At 40.8% G+C, this 22412-nt stretch overlaps 1 protein-coding gene and 1 long non-coding RNA gene across 2 annotated transcripts in view; one reads left to right on the forward strand and one right to left on the reverse strand.

The window, feature by feature from the left end:
• The window catches only part of GALM (galactose mutarotase), a 103622-nt gene that overhangs the window by 7720 nt on the left and 73490 nt on the right, over window positions 1–22412 (forward strand). The window lies entirely within an intron of this gene.
• The window catches only part of LOC141373501 (uncharacterized), a 23754-nt gene continuing 9179 nt past the window's right edge, over window positions 7838–22412 (reverse strand). Inside the window, exon 3 of the long non-coding RNA XR_012379565.1 lies at window positions 7838–8767. This is a non-coding gene — a long non-coding RNA (uncharacterized lncRNA). The remainder of the gene's footprint in view (window positions 8768–22412) is intronic.

The raw sequence follows: 22412 nt of genomic DNA on the forward strand, positions 1-22412 counted from the left end.
CTGACTGAGCCGCCCAGGCACCCCCAATTTTGCATCTCTAAAATTTTAGAGCCACCCAGATGATGCTGATGCTGCTGATATGAAAACTACATTTTGAATACCAGCATTTTATTTTTTTTAAGATTTTATTTATTTATTTGAGAGAGAGAGAATGAGACACAGAGCACAAGAGGGAAGAGGGTCAGAGGGAGAAGCAGACTCCCCACTGAGCAGGGAGCCTGATATGGGACTCGATGCTGGGACTCCAGGATCATGACCTGAGCCGAAGGCAATCGCTCAACCAACTGAGCCACCCAGGCGCCCCTGAATACCAGCATTTTAGATAAGTCTTCTCCAACCAGGCCACCGAATGAATGGAGTGTGCCAAGGCAATGATTACCTTAAACCCTTGGGACAGTTAGGTGAGGCAGGTGTAGGCAGAGCCTCTAGGTCAGTTGGCCCCAGTTCCCATCAGTGTGTCATACAAGTACTAATATTTTCCACCTGTGCTGTGATGTGGGAAGCATTGCACTCTTTGCATAAATATGTCCGTCATTGAGTCTTTGTCAAGTATTGGCCAATATGTGTACTCTCTTTTGGAATCTTTTATTAGTAGCAAAAATTTTTTTAAATGTTAACTATTCTTGCAACAAATGTAGGGAACTAAAGATAGCTTGGGTGCCTGGGTGGCTCAGTTGGTTGACCATCCGACTCTTGATTTTGGCTCAGGCCATGATCTCAGGGTCCAGGGATCAAGCCCAACATCAGGCTCTGCGCTCAGCATGGAGTCTGCTTGAGATTCCCTCTCTCTCTGCCCCTCTCCCTTCTCACTCTCTCTCTAAAAATAATAAATCTTAAAAAAAGAGTGAGAAGTAAGATAGCTATAATCAACTTACATATCACCAAGTCAACTCTTATAATTAAGATTTACAGTGAGAAAAGAGTAGTGAGGGACCTGGGTGGCTCAGTTGGTTAAGAGTCTGACTCTTGATTTTGGCTCACTGATCTCAGGGTCCTGAGATGGAGCCCTACATCGGGCTCTGAGCTGGGCATGGAGCTTGCTTAAGATTCTCTCTCCTTCTCCCCCTGCTCTGCCTCCACCCCCCATGCACATGTACAGTCTCTCTCGCTCTAAAAAAAAAAAGAAAGAAAGAAAAAAGATCTAAGATGGCTTCAGCTCTTCTGCCAATGACATCAAAATGACCATAGGAAGGGAACAGAGAGAAAGTCCATCTGCTTGACTGTTTCTATAGTGTGCAATGCTTTTTTGCAGAAAATAAGTGGAAATTTACAAAAACAATATTTAGAATAGTTTCTTCCTGAATACCAATATATACATCTGCATTTAAACAGATTTTTTTTTTTTTGGTCCTACAGACAGTAAGCAAACTCTGGTCATTTTAAACTAGGTGAGGCAATAGTTCTACCTAGACAAATTGAGTTCTTGTCACAAGCAGCAACATTTCAACCACTCCTTATGTCCCTTCTCTGCCCCCAACTTCCCATCCTTATCAACCAGCTAGAAGTGGAACACTAAGGATGTATTTGTTGGGTAAGAAAAAGAGAGAATTTTGCAGCCATAGCCTTCCATGGAGAGCAGCCCTGTGTGCCCTATGGTGTGGGGTTCTGAATGGTCAGTAGCACCATGGCTATTATATGTCCAGGGAAGGGAGGTAAAGAACTGAGATCACCAAAGATAAATTTCACCCACTTCACAACTTTAAAAGATTAAGTCTGCCCAGTGGGGAAGGACGATTGCCAATCACCTCCAGATTACCAAGCTCCAGCCTTGCAGATTCAGATAAAAGAGAGAAAAGAATGGGTTAAAGAAGATAAATGATCTTGGAGTGGTGGCTGGCTGCGTCAGTAGAGCATGTGACTCTGGATCTCAGGGTCATGAGTTCAAGCCCCACACTGGGCACGGAGCCTACTTTAAAAAAAAAAAAAGACATAATCTAGAAATGAAAAGGATTGAAGCATCAGGCCTGTATTGACTGCTATTTACTTTATCCCTGGTATTTTGAAGGCATCTAGTTATAACATGCCAGACATTACAATTCAATACTGAGACAGATTCAATGATTCGCAATCCAGTTGACATCATTGCCACATTGTGAAAGAATTGATTCTTACTGTTTTTTTTATAAAGATTTTATTTATTTGACAGAGAGAGACACAGCAAGAGAGGGAACACAAGCAGGGGGAGTGGGAGAGGGAAAAGCAGGCTTCCCACGGAGCAGGGAGCCCGACACGGTGCTCGATCCCAGGACCCTGGGATCATGACCTGAGTGGAAGGCAGACGCTTAACGACCGAGCCACCCAGGCGCCCCCTTACTTTTTTTTTTTTTTAAGATTTTATTTATTTGAGAGAGAAAGAGAGAGAGCACTTGAGCAGGAGGAGGGGCAGAGGGAGAGAATCCCAAGCAGACTCTGCACCAAGCCCGGAGCCCGATGCAGCTGGATCCCACAACCCTGAGATCACGACCTGAGCCAAAACAGAGTTGGACACTCAACCAAATGAGCCACCCTGGTGCCCAATTCTTTCTTCTAGACACCCACAGCTATATCACCTCTCTTCTGCATTTTCAGTTGGTCTTACAGCCACCTGACTAAAAACTACATTCCCAGCCCCCCTTGCAGCTAGGTGTGGCCATGTGACAAAGTTCTTGCCAATGGAATAGGAGCAGAAAGGATGGTGGAATTGCTGCATCATTGCTTAGAAAGAAATCGTTTGCCCTCCGTGTTCTCTCTTTCCCTTCCCACATGCGAGAGCACACAGGTGGGACTGAATCAGCCTCCACCGTACAGAACACTATAAAAGAAGGCAGGGCAACAAGGTCCCTCGGTGATTTTTATGGAGCAGAGCCACTTCCCCAGCCCGAGCCACGTACTTCCAGACTGTTACATGAGAAAGGCAAACTTCCATTTTGCTTGTATGCCTTATTTGGGGATCTCTTGGTAATGGCAGTTTCTAATCTATACCTAACATATCTATGTCAGACCCCCAGGGAGGGAAACAGGATTCCTGGAAACCACAGCTTGAAAGAATACATATTCTTTTATACTTTTTCAATTTTGTGCCATATACACATATTCCCTAGTTATTAAAAATTCATCAATCAATTCATTAATTTGTTAGTGCCTTTGTGTCCCAGTTAAATTAAACAAAAACTAGTATTATCTTACAAGAGAGTGTTTTTTTGTCCTGGCTGAGAGAAAGAGGCATGTTGTTTGTCCCTAGATCTTCAATATCTTGGCTTCCACCACCAACTTTAGCAGATACTCCTAGAAGAATGTGATAGTGGGAGCAACAATCTAAATCATTAAGTATGGTGATAACTAAGAACGAAATGCCACCTGAGTACTAATGGTTTCATGGGAACACAATACTTTCTGTGCTGTCATCTCTTTCCCTCTCCTCCTTTGCTCATTTGTTTTGTTTCTTAAATACCACATATCAGTGAAATCATATGGTATTTGTCCTTCTTGACTGATTTCACTTAGCATTATACTCCCTAGCTCCATCCACGCCATTACAAATGGCAAGAGATAATTTTTACCTTCCCACTATAGTCATATCATCAAAAGAAACTTTATTTAGATGATTGCAAAATCATTTTTTAAGGAGGCCAAATTGATATATGATTCAGATGGGGAAGAAGGACACAATGACCCATTAATAGTGGACATGATTCTCATTCTGCAGAATGCTTCCTGGAGCTAGCCCACATTCAGAATTACCACTGATTTCTGGAGAAACTTTGTACAAGAAAAAAAATGAATTCAGAATTATTTCATCACTGATTCCCATGATTTGAGTAAGAACTTAATGTTATGTTTGGCTTCAATGGGAAAGTTGCTGAAAATATTTTGGCAATGCCCAATGTTATAAAAAAAAATGTATTAGGGATTACAGCAGCATCTAACATTTGCAGAATACTTTACAGCATTCCTTCTCTTATATAATGGATGTGAGCACAAGAAATAGAACCTCACTTGTGAACATGTGCTGAGTAATAGGGCAAGTATATAATATAGGACAAAGTGTAGGCTACTCTAACACTGTAAGATTGGGAAAAGAATAACACCATTATCAACATTTATATAGCCATTCTGTTCCTTGCTCCATTAGTACAGATGATTAGAAATGATTTTTTAATGTCTCAATGAAATTGTTCCGAAAAGCAATCGGTCTGAGAGGCAGGTGATCGGGTGGACTTAAGCCTTGGCGGAGGGGGGATGTGAATGATTGACACACACCTTCTCCTGGTCTGGGGCATATATTTGAATCTGTAAACAAATACAGGGGTGTTTGACTCTTGACTTAGTGAGTTATATTCGGAGACTTGGGGAATTTGGAGGCTGAGAAAGAAAGGAAGAAAAGATTGGGAGCAAGAATCTAGGAGAGCAGAGTGGAAGGTATGGCTTCTCACCACTCCACTTCTACTCCATCCCAACACACTGGGGCCTGTGAACTCGTTAGGTCCTTGCAAAAAGAAGCATTAGAATCAGAAGCTGAAACTTTCTCATGATACTTTGTTGGACTAGGCACAGATAGTGCTGTTTTGAGATCTAAGTAAGAAAGGACAGAGTGGATGGGTCGTTGTCTTAATTGCAGGGTGGGTGGAGCAAATCACGCCTACCATGTGCCTTGTAAGATGGAGCAGCAGGTCCTAGCAACAGGGTGGGCGCCTCCTTCAACCATATTTTGAGCAAGGAACTTCCACCCCCACAGGAACATGAGCACATTTGTGCCTCAGCACATGTAAGAAACTCATTCACAACTCCCAAATTAATTGGTGAAGGTTTTATGAAGGAGTTACTGAGATCTTTTAGGTAGGCATGTATACATCTGGTTTACCAAAAAAATACCCCATTTATTCCCAATTTTATATTCCATAAGTATTCCTCACTTTATAAAATGATTTCAGAAAAGTTGACTATAAATAAAACATGAAGTAAATTCTTTTCTAGTGGAGGAAAAATTCCAATAAATTGGATTTAGAACTTTTGATAATGGGGGGAACTGAGACGAATGCTAGGTTGGAGCAGGGTGGGCACTGACAAGCCAATGGGGATGCATCCCCTACTCTGAAATGACTCCTCCACTATTAGCCTCTGCCAGAGTCGCCATGTTCACAACTCCAGATTTTTAAGCTGGTATTTGTGGAGCCTAAAAAATGAGACTGTAATAGCATCATTTCTGCTGGTACTATTATCACACCAAATTAAAATTTACTTAAAATTATGTAGAACAGGGGCACCTGGCTGGCTCAATCAGTGAAGCATGCAGCTCTTGATCTTGGGGTTGTGAGTTGAAGCCCCACATTGGATGTAAAGATTAATTAAAAAGAATCTTTAAAAAAATTATGCAGAACAAATCAGTTCCATGTTCATTTTCCAAAAGTTTAGAATGTTTTATATCGAATGTTGTAATCCCTCTTAGGGACCATGCTGATTAACACACAAGGACAAGATTCTAATCCATCAGTGGTAAATGAACCTATAATGGACATCTCTTGTTTTTAACAGTCTGGTTTCTCCCCTTTATATTAGAACTCGTCTTTCCTCTAAGGAACCCAGTCCTGGTGTCTCAGGTGGAGCTGAACTCTCACACGGGCATCATGACAAGTATGCAAGTGACCAGGGCAGGCCAACCAGAGTTCCCTGTTGCCTCACTGTCCTTGCTCGTTTCAGAGATGTATGTGTGACCCAGCAGAACATATCAGGATTGCTTTCAGGAGTTTTTGGTTAGAACTATTGGGATAGACTTGTTTGTGTTGGATTTGCTAAGCTGGGAGCTTAGGCATCTGGGACTGGAGAAGCCCAGAATGAAACTGCAAGAGATAAGCAGAGCTAGGAGATAGGGAAACAGGCCTAAAGACATCATTTGAAACACTAGATTCAGTTATGCCTGAAGCCAACTTCATGTTGACTCCCCTTTCTTCTCCTACCATCCACTCCAGAGCAGTGGGCTCAATTACTCCAATCCCAAATCAATTTACCTGGCTCACCAGGAGTAAAAACTCCCACCATTTCCCAGTCCTGGGTTCCTCGAGTTTGCTTCCAGGCAGTGGTGTCAAATGAAACAACTGGCGAGACAATAAGAATATGCAAGCACATGATTCTTTATCTTCATTAACTTAGGGAGTTAATGAAGTCAGGGAGAAAGACAACGGTTTAGAAGTACCTAGAAGCTCTCTCAAGCCCACAGGATCTAGAGAATCTTTTTTATAAACCGAAATCACTGTCCTCATGATACAACTCTTTTATCTGTGGTCACATCACTTCCAAAATGCCTCTCCAGATAGTCCTCCAAGGTTTAGTTTGTTTACTTTTGGGCATGTGGTCTTTGCCATTATCATAAAGTGTTCCATCATGAGAACACCTGTGGGGAGGGGCACCTGGCTGGCTCAGTGGATAGAGCATATGACTCTTAATCTCAAGGTTGTGAGTTTGAGCCCCACATTGGGTGTAGAGACTACTTAAAAATAAAATCTTATAAAAAAAAAAAAAAAGGAACAGCCATGGGGAAAGAGCCCATCACAACTTTAATGAAGCTTGAACCACCTCAGGTTCAATCCCCACTGTGTTCTTGGCTCCTCTTGCCTTTGTATTCACAAAAACAGACTTTCTGCCGTCCCTGCCCATCTCTCTCCTTGTTCTGTCTCTTTCCAAAACTTGTGGCGGATACATTCATTTTGCCCTGAATTTACTAATTTAACTTATTTTATCTTTACTAACTAATATGGGTAGCTTTTCTCCCTCCTACGTAACACATTCTCTCTCTGAAGTTCTCTTTGAGACCAAAATTGTCCATTCAGCCCCCTGAACCTCCCAGCTTTCCTGAGCCAATAAATTCTTCATTTCCGTAAGCCTGTTTACGGAGGGTTTCTTTCACCAAAAAGTGACTCTAGCTCCTGCCACAACATGTTGAACCATTAAACCCTTCTCAAGGGTTTTCATTGCTATAGCCAGTTATTAGGATGTTTGCTATCATAATTCCTGAGATGAGGGAAAGCATGGTAGCATGACTGCACACCTATGCCTCCTCCCAAACACTAGTAAAATAACAGTAAAAGAATACAGTAAAAAGGTATTAGCCCCCAACAAAAAATTGGAGAGGAAACGGAAACAAAGACTATTCGACAAACTTACGGAAGATGAAAAGTAAATGGAGAAGTCACAACTAACCTAATAAAACAGAGGAAGTTGAAATCCAAGCATCTCAGAGGGGGATTTCCAATGAATAATGAGCTAGAAACTGAGAGTCTCAGGGCTTGGACCCCAAAAGGTAGAAGTGAAGTAGAAGAACACAAGAATTTGTGTTCCCTCTCTCGCTGTCTCTGTCAAATAAATAAATAAAATCTTTAAAAAAAAAAGAATTATGCCAAAAAATGTGATGAAGAGAGTGTGCACAGCCTTTACTTCTGCCACGATTGCTGGTTGTGTATGAACAGATCCTTAATCACCACTCCCACTAGCAATGCTCCTGTGTTCTTTAGGCTGAAGTTTCAAGGAGGAGGAAGTGGAGTGGTTATAATAGACTGTGGTTAGAAGACCAAATAGGACACAGGTCTGAAGCAGGGCATTTTTAAACAGCCATTTTGATGTAGCCAGGTCCAGATGATCAGTGTAAATGTAAAATCACTATTTTATTTTATTTATTTATTTTTTTAAAAGAATTTATTTATTTATTTGACAGAGAGAGACAAAGCGAGAGAGGGAACACAAGCAGGGGGAGTGGGAGAGGGAGAAGCAGGCTTCCCGCAGAGCAGGGAGGCCGATGTGGGGCTCGATCCCAGGACTCTGGGATCATGACCTAAGCTAAAGGCAGATGCTTAACGACTGAGCCACCCAGGCGCCCCTAAAATCACTATTTTAAAAATGCACCAAGTAATGGAAGCAGCAGGCATTCTTGACCATAGCACTATTATTAAGAGAATTATTTTCAAACTTAATGAACTGAGAATAATGGATCCTGTTTGATATATATATCCAGTGTAATATATACCAGATCAAGATAAAAGATAACATAATCACAAGATCTATAGGAAGTAGAAGTATCTATCCTCTAGTCTAGAATAGTATTTCTAACCCTTTTTTTTTTAAATCCTCTTCCTCTTTCAGTAAATACAAGAATCTCGTCTCCTGCAGAAATTCATTTCCTATCACCCAAGGAGACTTTGTCAAACTTTACTTTCTTTAGTTACAATATGAAGTTTGTTTAACCAGCCAATCGAAAGTCTCTGAGTCTTAGCTTTTGAGCAGTCTCTTGAATAACTCAGTCACGAGGGCAGATGCTCAGTGACACTCTGAGGCTGGAGGCTCAGTGATGGGAGATGGCAGGGTAAAAGGGGAGAGGGACCTCAGATCCAGGCAGTATCCAGGATCCTTGCTGGCTTCTGCTGTGGAAGGACTCTGCTTTGGTCTTCTCCCTGCATGATGGATCCTGAGTGCAAATGTTCCTTCCTCTCTAGCCATTGTGGTATTGTGCTGCCATTGCTGATGGAGTTGCTGGTTTTGTCCATTTCTTTTGAGTCATAAAATCTCTACGTAGGTGGCTTTTTGTCCCAGCACAGGCATCTATTCGGTGGTGTGCTGCTACATGGTTAACAACTGTCTATTTCCAGCTCACACCCTGTCCTCAGGCCCCTAACTGCACAGGGTACTCCCTAGGGTGCCTCTTCGGGAATGGCGTGTGCCTCTTTGGGAATGGCGTGTGCCTCTTCGGGAATGGCATGTTACTCTGGTGATGGCTTCATGAATCCTCTTGAATCTCTGGCTGCTACGGAAGAGGAGAGCTTCTCAAAGATCTCATAGTGTTTTTCTCTGGTCTCTAAGTAAAGATGAGAGTCTGGGGTAGCCACAAGTGGACAGGGACTCAGAGAGTTACATTGAGTAGATTCATGGTGGTGTCCCACACCCACCCCTTGGGCCCTCTTCTCACGCAGGATTGTCATTGGCCAAGGAAGAGAGAAGCTGAGAGAACAGGAAACTTTGCTTCCCCCTTTCTGGTCTCAGTCTCCAGTACCTGCACATCCATCTTGATAGGCCCCATTCACTTTTCAACAAATGTTTACTATTGTCCTTTATGTATAAAATGCACACTATGTATTTCAGGTAATGCAATAGTGAACAAACCATGATCCTCATTTGTTCTCTGAGATTATGATCTAGAACAGGAGATGAGATGTGTATACAAATTACGATTTTTTACTAATTGCTACTTTGTGTCAGAAGTTTTTTGGGGGGGTTATTTTGTTATTTATTTGAGAGAGAGAGAATCCCAAGGAGACTCCGCACTGAGCGCAGTGCCCAATGCAGGGCTCCATCTCATGGCCCTGAGATCATGACCTGAGCCAAAACCAAGAATCAGACGCTTAACCAACTGTACCACACAGGCGCCCCATCAGAAGAGTTTTTTAAAAAAGATGAGTCAAACTTCTCATGTGGTCCTATCCTTCAAATGCTTTGTAAGCATCTTTCATAGCTCATGCAGCTTGCATTTGGATTAATAATTTATAATTTAAAGAGATATGTCAGTCAGCATTAAAAGATATATAGACTAAACATGGAAACATAAAAATAGTTAATTTGTTATGGTGATGGAATTATGGGTGATTTTCCCTCAATAGTTTTGATTTATACCACCATTACATGATGATGTTTATGAATTTTTTATGCTTTAAGAAAAAAGGCTAAAAATTGTTGTCATCCACAACCAGCTCGAGAGACTGATTCCCAAGTTAGCCTCATTCATCTCTGAATTAATCTCCTGAGGATCTGAGAAATTGATAGGCACAGAACATTGCCGGTTTACATGGTCAATAGCAACATATTTTTAAACCATTTGAGGATGCTTTATATATCATAACATGAAATACAGTTTTAAAATGATAAGCGTTAAACCTTTAAAAAGTGATGTGCTCAGAAACAAAATTATACAAAAATCAGTTGTGCACCAACAATGAAATATCTGAAAAAGAAATACAGAAAACAGTCCCATTTACAATAGCATCAAAAACAATAAAATAGGGCGCCTGGGTGGCTCAGTTGGTTGAGCGACTGTCTTCTGCTCAGGTCATGATCCTGGAGTCCTGGGATCGAGTCCCACATCGGGCTCCCTGCTCAGCGGGGAGTCTGCTTCTCCCTCTGACCCTCTTCCCTCTCGTGCTTTCTATCTCTCATTCTCTCTCTCTCTCTCTCAAATAAATAAATAAAATCTTTAAAAAAAACAATAAAATACTTAGAAATAAACATAACGAAGGAGGTGAAAGATCTGTACACTGAAAACTATAAGACTTTGATGAAAGAAATTGAGAAGACACAAATAAGTGGAAAGATGTCCTGGGTTAATGGATTGGGATGAATTAATATTATTAAAATAAATAGTCATACTATCCAAAACCACCTATAGATCCAGTGCAATCCGTATCAAAATTCCAATGGCATTCGGCATTTGTCACAGAATTTTTTTTTTAATCCTAATATTTGTATGGAGCCACAAAAGATGTCAAATAGCCAAAGCCATCCTGGGAAAGAACAAAGCTTAGGCATCATGCTGCCTTATTTCAAATTATATTGCAAAGCTCTAGTAATCAAAACAATATAGTACAGGCATAAAAATAGACACATAAACCAAAAGAACAGAATCAAAAGCCCAGAAAAAAACCATGTATCTATGGCCAACTAATATTTGACAAGGGAGCCAAGAATGCTCACTGGGGAAAGGACAGTCTCTTCAATAAATGGTGTTGGGAAAATTGGATAACTAATCATGAAAAAGAATGAAACTGGATCCCTTACACCACTCACAAAAATTAACTTGAAATGGATTGAAGACTTAAAGGTAAAGCCTGAAACTATAAAACTCTTAGAATATAACATAGGGGAACAGTTCCTGGACAGTGGTCTTGGCAATGATTTTTTGGATATGATACCAAAAGCACAAGCAACAAAAGTAAAAATAAACAAGTGGGACTACATCAAACTAAAAAGCTTCTGCACAGCAAAAGAAACAATCAACAAAATGAAAAGGCAACCTATGGAATGGGAGTAAATATTTGCAAACCATCTATCTAATAAGGGGTTAAAATCCAAAATACATAAAGAACTTCTACAACTCGGGCGCCTGGGTGGCTCAGTTGGTTAAGCGACTGCCTTCGGCTCAGGTCATGATCCTGGAGTCCCGGGATTGAGTCCCGCATCGGGTTCCCTGCTCAGCGGGGAGTCTGCTTCTCCCTCTGACCCTCCCCCCCTCTCATGTGCTCTCTCTCTCTCATTCTCTCTCTCAAATAAATAAATAAAATCTTTAAAAAAAAAAGAACTTCTACAACTCAATAGCAAAAATAATAATCAGTTTCAAAATGGGTACAGGATCTGAATAGACATTTTCCAAAGAACACATACAAATGACAAACAGGTCCATGAAAAGATGCTCAACATCACTAATCAAGGAAATCAAATCAAAACCACAATGCGATATCACTTCACATCTGTTAGAAAGGCTATTTTCAAAAAGACAAGAGTTAAGTGCTAAGGAGAGTTTGGAGAAAAGGAGGGAACCCTTATGCACTGTTGGTAGGAACATGTATTGGTACAGCCAATATGGAAAAAGAGTTGGAGGGTCCTCAAAAAATTAGATCTAACCATATGATCCAGCAATCCACTTCTGGGTATGTATCTGAACGAAATAAAATCACAATCTTAAGAGTCATCTGTACTTCCATGTTCACTGAAGCATTATTAACAATATCCAAGACATGGAAATAACCTAAGTATCTGTGCACAGATGAATGGATAAAGAAAACACACACACACACAATATTATTCAGCCATGAAAAAAGAAATCCTGCCATTTGCCACAACATAGACAGACCTTGAGGGCATTATGCTAAGTGAAGTAAGTCAGCCAGTGAAAGACAGATACTATATGATTTCTCCGATACAGATACATGGAATCTAAAGAAGCCTAACTCCTAAAAAGAGTGGCGATTGCCAGGGAGAGGTGGGGGAAATAGGGAGATGTTCATCAGAGGGTACACACTACCAGTGATAAGATGAATAAATTCTGAGGACCTAATGCACAGCATGGTGCCTATAGTGAACGACACTGTATTATATACTTGAAAGTTGCTAAAACAGGAGATCTTAAGTGTTCTCACCACACACACAAAAAAGGTAACTTTGTGAGGTGATAATGGAGCTGTTGACTAACTTTATTGTGGTAGTGATTTTACAATATATACGTATCAAATCATCACTGCACACTCTAAACTTATACAATGTTATATTTCAATTACATCTCAATAAGGCTGGGGAGTGGGGGAGAAAAATGATGTGCTTGTAGAACTCTTTTTTTCAAAACCCATTTTACATTTTTTTGATGCTGGTTGTTAACAGTCCCACATGGACACACTAACTGCCAGTTAACTAGACAGGAAGTTTCCTTAGGGAAACCGTGTCAGCAGCAATACCATCTGCTAATTTACCAATGATCATTATCCCGATTCCCTGTATTTAACAATTAGTAGTCTAAACCAAGGGTCCTCAAATGGGAATTGGGCTCTACTAAAACTAAGAAACATGCGTCTGAGCCTTTGGCAGCCATCAAGCCACTCCTATTAACAACTTCCCTCACAACCTTCACACATCCCCAGCCCCCCAAAAAGGCAAGGAGCCAGCAGCAGCCTCTTCTCTGCTGCAGCCTGGGGGCCTCTCTGGAGAGACACTTGTACCACCTCCTCCCATTTATATCCTCCCCCACTGTTCTCAGCCCCCACTTAGGTCTCTCCGTGACCTGAGACTTTCAGGGAAGTGCTTACTTAGGAGGTAGAGATCTCTGTTAGTGGGTGACAAGCCCAGGAGGGTATCTGAATCTTGGTGGCATGTCATGTTATGGTGGTGTCGTATAATCCTTCATGGCTTCACAAAGTGCCCTGTAGTCAGTATAGTTCCAGCCTGGCTGGAAAAAAATCAGTAATAAAAATAGCATCTAACGTATGGAGAATGTACCACATGCCAAGCACTCTGTTAAACACTTTACATTTATTAACTCACATAATCTTTACAGCAATCCTGGCAAATAAAGATTCTTACTATCCCATTTTACCAATGAGAAAAGTGAGGCGAGGAGATTAAAGAACCCTAAAGTTGGGGCGCCCGGGTGGCTCAGTCGTTAGGCGTCTGCCTTCGGCTCAGGTCATGATCCCAGGGTCCTGGGATCGAGCCCCGCATCGGGCTCCCTGCTCAGCGGGGAGCCTGCTTCTCCCTCTCCCACTCCCCCTGCTTGTGTTCCCTCTCTCGCTGTGTCTCTCTGTCAAATAAATAAATAAAATCTTAAAAAAAAAAAGAACCCTAAAGTTACACAGCTAGTAAATAATTGTTAGAATCAGGTTTTCTTATGTTGTAAGCAATAGAAACCTTCTTGAGCTAAATTCAGCTCCATCCTCCTACACAAAAAGGAGATGTAAGAACAGAAGGGTATTACCAGGAACCCAAGGGTCAGGAACATCAGGCATCAAGATGGACTTGAATCAGGAATTAGAAATCTGTTAGGAATAGTGTGACTGCCCAGAGTTCATGGGAGGGTATATTTGTGGCTAGGAGTTCATCTCTCTTTCTCTTCCTTTCGATCCTCCTTCCTCAAGGTCTCTCGCCTCATTCTCTGCCTGTGTTCCTCTGTTTCATTCTTTTCTATGCTCCAGGCATAGGCTCTGCTGCTCCATATGTGCACAGCCAAATATAGTTGCCCCCCCACCCCGCCCATAGCTTGCAAGTTTACTTGTTCTAAATCCAAGTGGGAATGACTCTAAATATTAGGAGAGGGAATTTGGTTAATCTTGTTTCCTCCTCTGATCCAATTAAATATGTCCAGTCAGGCCATCACACAATAGAAACATGATTGTAGGGTGTACTCCTGGGGGCGGGTTCTCAGAGAAGGAGGCTTGTGGTCTGGGAAGACTTCCCAAAATGTGTATTCTCCAGTGCTTGAGATCGAATTAGAACTCAGGTCTTTCTGACCCTAGAGGCAGAGTTCTTAACTACCATGTTATTCCGAAAGAAAGAAAGTGAATACCTACGGGATTTCTATATTGCTAAAATCATAGCAAACAATGTTTTATAATGCTTGATTTATTAAACTAGATAAAGATTCATTACAATATTCCATACGCTTTTGTGTATCTAAAACATTTCATCATTTAAAAAGCCAAAGCATCAGGAGCAACAAGAAAACAAAGCACTTGCTGCCCAGGGGCTTCCAGAAGTTCCTTGTCCACAAGGTCAAGGAGCTTGAAGTGCTGTTGATGTGAACACACCTCACTGTGCAGAGATTGCTCACAGTGTCTCCTTCCAGAACTGGAAAGCCATTGTGGAAAGAGCAGCCCAGCTGGCCATCAGAGTCCCCAATCCCAACGCCAGGCTGTGCAGCAAAGAAAAGGAATGGACAGACGGCTTATGTGCACATCATATTTGTGTTAATAAAACCATAAAATTACAAAAAAGAAAAGCAAAAACCAAAAAAAAGCCAAAGCACCATAAAACATTGAGATTTTAGAAAAACACACGTTTAAAAAACACCAGTTTTTTAAATGCATGGTTGAGCTGGCTGGAATATAAAGGAAATCCATGGGGGCCAGAGAAGTTAAGTGGTGAGCGTTTGACCTGAGGCATCTGCTGATCCCTGGTGACCTAATACTTGAGCTTTAATAAACCTCTTGGGTATGAGAGCTGCAGGAGAAAAGCTGGAGTCTTTCACAAGATGGAAGATCAGAACAGAAACCCTCGATGCTAGAATGCTCTAAGGTAATCCGCTAAATGTATGATATAAGAAATTCTCATCTGTTTTGGCACTGAGATCTCCCAACCACAAACCACGTACTATCACATAAATCCTGGGCATTCATGCTGCCTATACGGCCAGCAACTCCCTAATCTGAAAACTTAGCTAAAGTGGTCCTAGACCACCAGTGCTCCCAAGCATTTAGGAGGTACCGCCCCCCCGCAAAAAAATCTCTTTGCTGGGACACACTTTAAACCCAGGCTTCAGAGAATTCCCACGAAGTTCCAAGGAACATGACCTCACCCCCATAAGTGAAAGTCGCCAGAAACAACAAACAGCAAAATCTGCCTACCACAAATACAAATGGAAAGACATTTTTTTCATAAATAAGACATCATAAAGACGTCAGTTCTCTCAAGGTGACTTACAGATTCAGTGCAATTTTGAATCATAACCCCCTCAGGTTTTTTCCATTGAACGTTACAAGTTTCTTTTGGCATTTAGATGAAAGAGCAGGGTGCCAAGTGTAGCCAAGACACTCCTGACAAACAGATGTGGAGGTTTGTCCTAATGAATATTAAGACCTTTTATAAAAACTTTGTGGTATTAACTCGGAGACAAATAGACCAACAGAACAGACTAGATAACCCAGAAATAGGTTTATATGTGATATATAATAGAACCGGCACTGTGACAGGTTACAGAAGCATGCACACAGTATGAGTGCTTGTATACGAAAGTTGAAAATGGACAAAATCAAGCAATATATTATTTAGGGATACATAAGTCCCTGGTAAAATTATTTTTAAAAGCAAGAAATGAAATGCAAACTTTCACACCCACAGGGCTTGGGGAGAATGGGACTGGAGAATTGCTTGCAGCCGTCAAAAGTATTGTTAATGCTCTCCTTAAACTGAGTGGGGAGTACAGACATGTTCAATTTATTCTTAATCTTTAAACTGTACAAATACATTATATATGCTCTTTTGTTTTAATATCTTCATATTTTTAATTTAAAAGGTGACGAGTTTATTTTAAAAATCACTAAATTAAAAAAAACAAGTTGAAAATGCATAAATAATACAGAATTAAAGTATCAATATTGTATAGAACTCATAAATCGATCAGATAAATACTAAGACCATGTTAGAAAATGAAAGAGAAGTCAAGAGTAGACAAATTCAAACAAGAGGAAATATAAACAGTAGATAAACATACAGAGTAAAAAAAAGTTTCATCAACCTAGTAGTAAAAAGAAATTAAAATTTCATATTTAAATACTATGTCCCAAATTTTAAAAAAGAAAAAATATATTCATTTGTGGCACTGTACTGCTGATACGCAAGTAAATTAATACAAATTTGTGAAAAGCAAATTATCAATACCTATCACGAGTCCTATAGTGTTGATATCCTTTGGTTAAATAATACCATTTCCAGGAATCTGTTGTATAGAAATTATTCTTATACATCAACACATATTTTTTGTTAAAAAGAGGATAATATTTACTGAATGCTTATGCCATGTGCAAACTATGGTGCTAAACCATATGAAAGAGGGGTGTCACAGTCCCAATCTCACAAATAAGGAGACTTGAGCTAGGTTACTGCCCAAACTATTCAGCCGGCAGGTAGTATGGCCCAGTCTAAACCCAGGCACTGTGATTCTAGAACCCATATCTTTTTTAAGTTTTTTTTTTTTAAGATTTTATTTATTTAGGGACACCTGGTGGCTCAGTCGGTTAAGCGTCTGCCTTCGGCTCAGGTCATGATCCTGAGGTCCTGGGGTGGAGCCCCGCGTCAGGCTCCCTGCTCAGCGGGGAGCCTGCTTCTTTCTCCCTCTGCCGTTCCCCCTGCTTGTGCTCTTTCTCTCAAATAAATAAATAAAATCTTAAAAAAAAAAGATTTTATTTATTTGATAAAGACAGAGAGAGCACAGATAGGCAGAGCGGCAGGCAGAGGGAGAGGGAGAAGCAGGCTCTCCGCTGGAGCAGGGAGCCTGACGCGGGGCTCAATCACAGGACCTTTGGGATCATGACCTGAGCCGAAGGTGGCCACTTAACTGACTGAGCCACCCAGGCTCCCCTAGAATCCATATTTTTAAGTGCCACACTATACTGGAGCGTTGAAGCATTATTTCTAATTGTCAAAAACAAAACAGAACACTTCTTCACAATTCAATAAACAGTGTGAGACAATTCATGGAGAAGAAATGAAAGGAAAAAGAAAAAAGAAACCTAGCAACAACCTTAATGTCCAACAATAGGCAAATAGCACAATAAAGCATGGTACTATGTTTACGTGCAAGAAGAGAAGGGAGATCACTCTCGTTTCAGAGAAATGTTAGTACATGGGAGAATAGGCATCTTAGAATTGAAGAAATGTGGCATCGTGTTTCACTGCAAATGTATTACTGTTAAAATTAAACTAAAAATGAAAGTCCTACTTATGGTAAATCAACTGCATCATCTTAGTAAGCAAAAGGAGAGCAATTCTGCATTTCTATTTTAATTTAGTGTGAGTAGATAATACATTCATATTGTCCAAATATCAAACAAGTCTAAAAATATACACAGTAGAAAGTCTCAGTCCCACTCTGTCCCAAATGCAGTTGGTTCCCAACCGTAACCCCAACACAGCTCATCAATACTAGTAGTGTCTTGTTTAGCCTTCCAGGGGATTGTTCCTGGTCAAAGAGGACAACTTTTGTTCTCTTCTTTTTTTACACGCATAATAAAATACTAGATGCATTTTCCAGCAACTTTTTTTCATTTAGTCTATCTTGAAGATCTTTCTGAGTCAATACAAAAAGCACTTACTCATTCTTTTTAATAGCTGTATAGTATTCCAAAGTAGCTGTACCATAAATTATTTAACAACACCTATATTAATTGACATTTGTATTGCTTCCAATTTTTGGCTATTATAAAAAAATGCTGCAATGAATACTATTTCTTAGATACTATTTCTAGAAATCATTGTTGAAAGTGGGTCCATATGTATATCCATTTATACTTTTGATGGATCCTACCAATTCCTAATGCACTAAAACTTTATACCATTAGGTCTTCCTACCCAAGAACACGTTCTGCTTTTCCATTTGTCCCAGCCTTCTTTTGTGGAGGACAACACATTTTGGACCCACTAGGGTTTTTTTTAAGATTTTATTTATTTATTTGAGAGAGAGCAAGAAAGGGAGAGAGAACACAGAGGGAGTGGGAGAGGGAGAAGCAGACTCCCCGCTGAGCAGAGAGCCCAATGAGGGACTCGATCCCAGGACCCTGGGATCATGACCTGAGCCGAAGGCAGACACTCAACCGACTGAGCCACCCAGGCGCCCCAGAACCCACTACTTTTCAAAAAGCAATGCATAGATATAAAACTGTATATATCAATGATCTCAGTTATGCAAAAAAAAGGGGGGGAGGGGTAAAAGGAAATAGTTCATTATATTAACATTAATCTATCAGGGCAGGTGGGATTATGAGTTACATGCGTTTCCTCTAGTTTTTTTTTTTTATCCTTTTCTGCATTTTTCAATTTCTTGCTTTATTTTGTTTTGCTACAATGAGCATGATTAGTTTTTAAATAAGGGCTTTTTAATTAAATGTCATCTGGCCCAGTCTTTTGCCTTCAGTCTGCCAAGAAGAGACAACTAAAGCAAAAAGTTTAAATGACAGGCCTGGGGTCACATTAAACTATTCATCTTGGTTGGAGGACAGTTCAAGGTTCCTGCCTCCCAGCATGGGGCTTTTTTAGTTCCCCACTTCTCATACTTCTCTGCATTATTTGGCAACAGTGGAAGTTTTGGTTACTTTGTGGAATTTGGGAAAGTGGGGATCCATAAATTTCATTCTGTTTTGATGTGGTGTTTTCAAGCTTGATTTAGTGCTGATTTGCTTTTTTAAAGGATTTTATTTACTTATTTATTTATTTGTCAGGGAGAACACAAGCAGGGGGAGTAGGAGAGGGAGAAGCAGGCTCCCCGCTGAGCAAGGAGCCTGATGTGGGTCTCGATCCAGGACCCTGGGATCATGACCTGAGCTAAAGGCAGATGCTTAACAGACTGAGCCACTCAGGTGTCCCTAATGCTGAGTTTTGATACAGCTCTAGGCTGTGTTTGTTTTAAGATTTATTTATTTATTTTTGAGAGAGAGAAAGAACGAGAGAGCGGGGGGTGGGGGGACAGAGGAAGAGGGAGGGAAAGAATCTCAAGCAGACTCCCTGCTGAGCACAGACTCACACAGGGCTCTATCTCACAACCCTGAGACCATGACCTGAGCCTAAATCAAGAGTTGGCCGCTTAACAGACTGAGCCACCCAGGTGCCCCTAATCTGCGTTTTGAAAATGAGGTCACCATACCCCTGTGACAAATGTCTCCTGAGAACCCCAGGTATCCTCACCACTTTCCTGAAGACAAAGCTAAATGCAGTTCAATTTGGCCAACTCTCGCTCAAGCACCATGTCTTTGCTTCCCAAATGTCCACCTGGCTCTTCACAAGTAAGGTCTACCTGCACTATAAAAAAAAAAATCTGGCCCAATTTTATGACCAATAACCCCGAGGCAATAAACACAATGGAAATTGTACGTTCCAGGAAAGACATCATTTGATAGAAAAGGTGATGCATTGTAGAGGATAGGAAGCAGGTGGAACCAGGCATATGTGGATTTTCTAGAAGCCTGAAAAGAAAGCACAAGTCTGCAGTTATACATAGAAAAATTTTTTTCCTGGGCGCCTGGGTGGCTCAGTCGTTAAGCGTCTGCCTTCGGCTCAGGTCATGGTCTCAGGGTCCTGGGATCGAGTCCCGCATCGGGCTCCTTGCTCTGCGGGAAGCCTGCTTCTCCCTCTCCCACTCCCCCTGCTTGTGTTCCTGCTCTCGCTGTCTCTCTCTCTGTCAAATAAATAAATAAAATCTTTAAAAAAAAAAAAGAAAGAAAAATTTTTTTCCTTTTTATTTTTATTTTATTTTATTTTTTGCTCTACACCCAACGTGGGGCTGGAACTCACCACCCCAAGATCAAGAGTCATATGTATGCTCCATCGACTGAGTCAGCCAGGTGCCCCTATTTTTTTTTTCATTTTCTTTTTTCTTTTAAGCAAGCACTGCACCCAACATGGAAGGAAAAAAAATATTTTATTCGAAAACTCAGATTAGCCAATAACTTTTCAAAGTAATAGGATTTAGCATTATTTGTCGGGGGGAAAAAAGCAAGATAAATCCATGAAAAATTGGCCCCAAGAGTTAGGTACTTTGAGATGAAACTGTAAGGTGTCCAGATGAAGCAAATTCTCTTTTTGTTCTTACAGCATCTTATATCAAGGGATAAGTTCATGAAAGACCAACCAAGAAGCAGCTATGTCCTTGCTCTGACTTTGACCTTTCTCAGAGAAGAATGTGGTTTTGCTAAAATAAGAAAAGAATCTATTAAGGTCATGCTGTACTTGATTGTTATCTTACAAAATTTGGCAGAAATTCTGCCCTAAACCTATCAGCTGTGCTGACGATCCCATAGAATTTGTTTAAACTGGTGCCACTTTTGCTAGTGCAGAATCTTGTCTTAGGAAACTTGACAGTCTTGGGAAACCACAGTTTAGAGATGTATAATTTGATTTTCTATGGGACAATTTAAAAAAGAATTTCTGAAGGGAAAAATTCTAATATAGAGACTCATTGAAGGAAAAATTTACTGAAAATTTCCTTTAGGGGATATTTGCTCTGTGGTATAAAAGACTTTCCCCTCTTTGGTCAATTCTTATAATAATTTTTTTTATTGAACAAAGCCCTTTGAACTTCATATTTGAGGAAGGAAAGTAGGAAGGAAAGGAAGGAAGACAGGCCTTAAAATTCTGGGGGAAATAAAGGGGTACTCAGTTACCTTAGGGGCTCATCCTGGACAAAATTACAAGCAAGTTTCCTCCCCGGCTAGCATACCTCCCAGTACCCCTTCCCACTTAGCTGTTTGTCGTATTGCTTCAAACTCTTGTTTCCTGGCCAGATATCATCTTATAAACAAATCCTCATTAAGATGGTTTACCTTTCCAGGGGCACCTGGGTGGCTCATTCGGTTAGGCATCTGCCTTGGGCTCAGATCATGATCCCGGGATCCTGGGATAGAGTCCCATGCCAGGCTCTCTGCTCAGCGGGGAGCCTGCTTCTCCCTCTCCCTCTGTCTGCCACTCCCCCTGCTTGTGCTCTCTCTCTCTCTCTGTCAAATAAATAAAATCTTTACCAAAAAAAGATGATTTACTTTTCCAAGGAATACTCACATTTCAAAAAGATTTCTAAAGACCAAAAGCCACCTAACTGACACTGGTGCTTTAGAACTTAGAAGAGGCTGGTGGGGAACATAGAAGGGGCCCGATCGGTACTCCTGATTATAGTACACAGGTTGGTCACACATGCCACTTGCTGAAGGTTAGTGCCAGTCCACCAAATGCCAGAAAAACAGAATCTTGATTCTTTCTAGGTTCAAAGTAAGAAGGAAAAGATTTAAACTGATAGCTGGTACATTTTATTTTTTGAATATTTTTGAAGCAAAAAAATCAAGCTATGGCTCCAAATCATATTTTGTCCATTTCATTTAATGCATTCAAAATATATTTAACTATTAGACAAAGGAGATTCACAAAATATTCATAGAAAAATAATAAATGAAGATATCTACCACACTTAATGTGTACCTCAGTATGAGAAATAATTAATCCTTCCAATTATAAATTTTCTTTTTCTGTTACTTGTCAGCTCACTGAATTCTCCTGGATCAAGAACAATGAGAACTCCTACCCACGACAGCAGATTGTTTGTTAGATTTTCATTCTCCTAACTTAAAAAGATGTTGGGCATTTTAGATTCATAAATTATACAGGATAAAAACGTGTAAATGAAGAACATTGAGACAAATGAAAATAAAGTCATGATGTAGTTAATACCCAAAAGACATGCCATGAGGATCCTTCCTATTCATACAGGTGGACTGTATTTTTGGTTTTGAGCTTCCTTCCAGCAGCCAAGCAAGAGAAAAATCTACATCAGTTATTAAATCAGAAGCCAAGTTGGAGTTCTATTCGTGGAGCCGAAGTAAACAGGGCCCAGATGTTGTTAGATCCAGCATCATGCATTTATTTGAGCTCCTCCATGAATCTGGTACCAAGGACCAAGATGCAGAATTGTAGTAGGGAAAAGACAAGCTACATTTAGGAAAAGAGCAAACTCCTCACCAAATCTGGTGGCTCCAGGGGATTCACAGATCAACTGCAGGCAGGGCCAGCCTCTGGGGGTTATAGTTGCCACCTGGCTCATCCCCATCCAGCAGAAACAAAACAAAACAAAACAAAAAAAACAAATGGCCTAGGGTCCCCTGGGTGGCTCAGTTGGTGGAGCATCTGACTCTTGATTTCAGCTCAGGTCATGATCTCAGGGTTGTGAGATGGAGCCCCATGTTGGACTCCACGCTGGGTGTGGAGCCTGCTTAAGATTCTCTCTCTCTCTCTGCCCCACCCCACCCAACCCCCCACCCTTGCTCATGCATGCATGCTCTCGCTCTCCCTAAAAGTCCTAGAGCAACCACCAAGAATTCCATACCAAAAAAGAAAGAGAGAGAAGGAAGGAAGGAAGGAAGGAAGGAAGGAAGGAAGGAAGGAAGGAA

Source organism: Callorhinus ursinus, unplaced genomic scaffold (genome assembly GCF_003265705.2).
Source record: "Callorhinus ursinus isolate GAN/ISIS: 27379988/994484 unplaced genomic scaffold, GSC_fseal_2.0 scaffold10, whole genome shotgun sequence".
Classification (NCBI taxonomy): domain Eukaryota; kingdom Metazoa; phylum Chordata; class Mammalia; order Carnivora; family Otariidae; genus Callorhinus; species Callorhinus ursinus.